General features: G+C 48.6%; 1 long non-coding RNA gene across 1 annotated transcript in view; it reads right to left on the bottom strand.

Moving 5' to 3' along the window:
- Positions 1–4,346, bottom strand: part of LOC102374975 — a 7,098-nt gene extending 2,752 nt beyond the window's left edge. The window contains exon 1 of the long non-coding RNA XR_323490.3: positions 4,287–4,346. This is a non-coding gene — a long non-coding RNA (uncharacterized LOC102374975). The remainder of the gene's footprint in view (positions 1–4,286) is intronic.
- Between the last annotated feature and the right edge of the window lie 856 nt (positions 4,347–5,202).

The following is a 5,202-nucleotide window of genomic DNA, read 5'->3' as shown; positions in this document are numbered from 1 at the left end:
GGGGGGCGTGTTAAGCTCAAAGGCATTAGTTGTTAGCTGCCCAAGGCTGGGAATTGGGACTGGGCTGTATCAGTGCTCCTGCTGGGACTTAAACCTGGAGGTTTCTGGCTAGAGGGGCTTGCCCCTCCACTCAGTGTCAGACTAGTCACCACATGTGGGGTCAGGAAAGAATTTTAACCAATGGTCAGATTGGTACAGACTGTGGGGGTTTGCCTTCCTCTGTAGTTGGGGGCATGGTCCTCTACCTGGGATCTCTTGAGTCTGTATTAACAACCTTTTACAGAAGCAGGATGTTGGCTGCTGTGTTCCCCTGCTTCAGGTATGGCAGGTTCAGGTGTCATGTCTTGTGTTGTGTCAGGGTTGATGGTAGTTTTACTAAGAGGTTAGACAATGGATTTGTACAGGATGACTTGGATGGGGCTTATCCTGCCTCAGGCAGGGGTTGGACTAGATGACTTCTGGAGATCCCTTCCAGCCCAACTTCTCTATGATTCTATTTGTGACCCTGTGTTTTCTAGTGATAAAATGGGAGATATGCATGCCCACCTTCATATCTACAGCCTTGGAGATCTATGGAGTTACGTAGGATGTCAGTGGCCACAGGGCAGCTGTGACGTCCACTGGTGGACATGAAATCCCTGCCTGGCTCAGGCTTGGCTGCGGCCCTTCCCTTAGGTATCACCTGCCATGCTTTGGTCTTAAAGATTATAAAAGGGACGCTGCCTGTGGGCTCTACATGAGCCTGAGCCTATGTCAATCCCCACTGGGGTCCCCAAGTCCCCTCAATAATAATCCTGTGCCCCCAAACCAGCAGGCCCTCTCAGCCTACCTGTGCCCCTGCTGGGCACTGATCACCTTAGGGGCTCCTTGTGCAACTCCTTAACCTTCCCAAAGACTTGCAGGTGTTACCATCTGATATTTGGCCCTTTTGGGCACTGGGCCCCTAGCCCTCTCTGTCTAGCTCCTGTGGCTTTACATTCTGCCCACTCCAGGCTCTAATGGGACCTTGGTAACCACCCCTTATAATCCCAGGCCAAACCACTGTTTAAGCTGTAACAAACCCTGAGCCCCTGGTCTACATAAACAAAGGGATAACCATCTTTTGCCTCTTTAAGAGTGGAAACCTTCAGTCCCTAATACAGCCTACCTCCCAGCCTGGGCTCCTTATGAGCTCCCCGAGCCTCACTGTTCCTGCAGGCAGCAAAGCGGTTGGCTTACCATGCCCAGGTAGCTCTCCTGGGCAGGAGCTCCTTCACCTACAGCTGCCAGGGAGAGCCCCCTAATGGGCTTAGGCCTTAGGCTTATATAGCTCCAGTCTGAGCCCTCTTCTCATCATGTGCCTCATTAGCGCTGTGCCCCACCTGAAAGCAGGCTGGTCGCTCCCTTGAGGGAGCAGGCACACCCCAGTTAACTACTACAAGCTAATATTCCTCATCAGGAATGCATTTTTGTAAATACTAATGCTTTGCAAGCATGTCTCCCTCTACATCTATCTACCTGAACTTCGTTTCCTTTTCCTGTAATGTAAATAGGTTCTCTGAGCACCTGTCAAACCCAAGGCACCTCCTTTTTCCCCTGCCATTCTGTCCCTTGAAGCTATATTTCATGTGTCCTTCCCAAGGTTTCATACTTGCCACTGAAGGAGACGTGTATTTGAACATAGGACATATATCACCATACACATACATTAGCTGCATAATAGCTCTACCATTAGTACATCATAGTTAATGTTCTGATGTGTGTACTCCACAAAAATCCAATAAAATGAAGGTGAAATAACTGGCTGATTTACTTGTAGTTGGTTCTAGAATTTGGCACTTAAAATTATTGTTACAGCAGGAGTCACTGTTATGCCTATTCCTCCAGGCTCATTTCTAGGCACAGGAGCAAATTTTTAGCCTGTGAAGAACACTGCCTTGTTGCTTCTGCTAAGCAGTAATCCTCAAAAGAAGCTTGGCCAGGTGGTCCATTGCTGCTTCTCTGCTGTCCTGTTTATCTTTTGAGGCAGGTGTAAGGACAGTGCACCTTGCACTGGGACCTTGACATTGGGGGTAGACTGAAGTTGCTGAACAGATGCATCAATCGCATGCTTGGTGGGCCTGCCAGACATAACTCAGGGCGGTAGGTGGACTGAGAAGCCACCAGCTGGCCCTGATGGACTGTGTGGGACTGGCAGCCAGCTGTTTGAGGGTCCTGAGCCAGTCCTAGTTGAAGTGCTTGGGGGTGGCTGCTATATATAAGCAGCAGTCCTTGCAGTGCTCAACAAGATAGATATTGTTTCCATGTTCCTATCACCCTTCTGGCTCCCTGAACCCCTTCCCAAGCTCTTGCCTGAATCTCTGGCTCCTTTGTGCCCTTAGCAGTGACCCCCAATCCCCAATGACACTGCCTCTGTCCCAGGACTGGCATACACATGTAGTAGTTAGTTAGATTCCATGTCACTTATTTTTCCTTTACTGGGAAACAGACCTCCAGGGCTAGTGATGGAAATAGTGGGAGCTGCAAGACTTTAATATCAGAAGAATGTGCACACCGGTATTTGCATTATGTTAGTGTGGCAGCCTTGCCCGCGGCAGCCCAGTGTGCCAATTTTCAAGAAGGTTTAAAGTGATTGGTGGTGGCATTTCTTCCATCCCCACCAATCAGGTGCTGGATGGAGGGAGGCTTGTCCCACCCCTACCCAGGGTAAAGGTGAAGACCCAGACCAGAGAGGGGACTAACACCCCCCTCTCTCTGATTGGTCCATTTCCAATCCGGGGAAGAGCCTCTGAAGAGGATAAAAAGGCAGCGTGCCCGGCTCATGGGCAGCTGCCGTGAGGGATGAAGAAGAGGATCACAGCTGTCAAGCCACATGGAGAGGGATTCCCTCCCCACTTTGGCCTGGTCTGAAGCTGCAGTCATGGCACTCTCAGGCAGAGAATAAGTGATTTTAGCCTCTTGACTGCTGGTCACTGACATACCCATTATCCACCTCCTCCCTCTACTTCCCTTGAGCACTGGATTTGGAGTCTTTGCCACTCAGAGTAGTGGCACTCCCTATGTCATTCCCCACAAGCACATCACCAACATGAAAGTATTTGGCTATCCCTGCCTCTAAGGGGATTTCTGTCCCCTCCCATTCTAGCAAAATACAGACAGCAAGGAGCAATTATCTTCTTGCCAGGGATAATATGCTTTTCACCTACCATTCCTTTCCAGATTATAGAAATCTTGGTTCCTGAAACCTCCTCCCCCGTCCCAAAACGTAGCAACGTTATGAGTAGAGAGACATAGCCACTGGGCATAGTTGTGCAACTGATTAGAATAGATTTATCACAAGTCCATCACTGAACTTGGGATTCAGCCTGCAGTGTAATACACATTCTTTTCACATGATTGTGTTTCTGGAATGATATTAATACCCTATTTACTGCATCAGAAAGGAGGCTCTGCATAGCTACAGCTCTCTGAATCAGTGGGAAGTTTATTCACATATATTTCCATAGACTCAAAAGCTGGTGTTGATTCTATCTATTTGTTTGACCTTCCTCTGCACACATGGTTCAAGTTGACTGTAATGCTTTTAGGCTCACAGTCAACATAAAGGGTGCTAGGATTTAGCTTGCTACTTTCTCTAGCGGGTACAAATAGTATGGCCAAGTTGATCACCAACAACCGAGTGAGGCTGTCAAGAGGATTTCCTCAGTTTTGGGTGCCTGTAACTGGTGCCTGCTCTGGGCTGATCTAAACATGGCCCACACACCTGTTCCTGGGCCAACCACCCACCTTCTTTCCTGCCATGCCTTGTTGTTAATTGATTAATTGATGTTAGTTAGCAGGAGGCTGCCCTTTTACTGCCCCGATGCCAGGGGGCTCTATCTGTGGCTCCATTTCCTCCCCCTACACCACAGCCCACGCCTTGCCAATGGTACCGCCGTTGTTGTCCGGGCCTTGTTGTAATCTGGCCCCCTTGTCCTCACTGGGCCCTCTGCGGCCCTGCCTCACTCTGCACCTTCACTGGCGCTCGGGCTTTCTGCAGCCCTGTCTGACACTGTCCCCTCTCTCTGGGGCTGGGGGTCAGTGCACTCTGAATGCTATGCCCACGCTGGTGCTGGGGTCCCCACACTACCATGAGTCCCCTTCTGAGGCCTCCTCCATCCCCATATAGCCTCTCCCCAGCTACTGGTAACAAACAGCAAAACAAAACACAAGCCCCTGGACTATAACATAAAATCTAAGCCATCTGGCTCCAACCTCGTCTTGCCATACCAGAGTTGCTTCAGCTGTCCCCAAATCTCAGGCCATACCTGCAGTCTGGCCCCTTCTCTTTTGCTCATTCCAGCAGGGCTCCTTCCCCCTTGGCTGCCAGCAGGGAACTGCCTCCTGGCCTCCAGCCTGTACTTTATATAGGCGCCAGGCCCTGCCTTTCTGGTCAGCTGACCAAGCAGATGTGAGTCACTAGCTCCCTCCGGTTACCCTAGCAACCAGCACCTGCGTAGTTACTCTGGCTCTACAAGTAGCAGGCACCTTAGTGCCCTGAGACTGCTCTCAGAAGGAAACAATGTTGGAGGATACTTGAACAACTAGCATAATTTTTACTAGATTTTAAAAAAACAAACAACCCAACAATCTGAGGAAGAGTCCCTGAAGAGCCCAGAAGCTTTTCTAACAGCTCTCCCAGCTATACAGTTGGGTCAATCAAAGATATCATAAATTATCCCTGCCCTTTAAAAAAATGTATACAAAGATGCCTAGATAAACGTACAACTGATTTGCAAATGCAAACACCACAACCACACAGCCAGCCAGGCAAGCCCAAAGAATGGTTGGAACAATATCTTACGGCTCATTTGCAAATTTTCCATTTAAACAAATGACCAAGGTGACTGTGGATGTGAATTGTGTACAGTATTTGAAAAACAGGCCCTTCATATGCACTGTCCTCAAGCATTGTGAGAACATGGGAGTGGGAAGGGAATGTACCACTGATTTGGTGGAGAATCATTCATTATTTAACCATGCTATACTTTTAGGCCATTTCTTTCATTGATTTATTCCCTGATTATTGATTTCTAAGTACTATTGAGGGTACATTGCCATAACTGTTTCCACTTTGTTAATTCTCCTATATCCTTTATATAACTTGAGTTTGAGTCATCACTACATAGCACATTCATGAAGAAGAGATGGAAAAAGAACCCGAGGCCCAATATATCTCCGTGC

The sequence above is a fragment of the Alligator sinensis genome, unplaced genomic scaffold (assembly GCF_000455745.1).
Source record: "Alligator sinensis unplaced genomic scaffold, ASM45574v1 scaffold1086_3, whole genome shotgun sequence".
Lineage (NCBI taxonomy): Eukaryota > Metazoa > Chordata > Crocodylia > Alligatoridae > Alligator > Alligator sinensis.
Note: the sequence above shows the minus strand (reverse complement) of the source record. Positions and strands in the feature narration are given on the sequence as shown.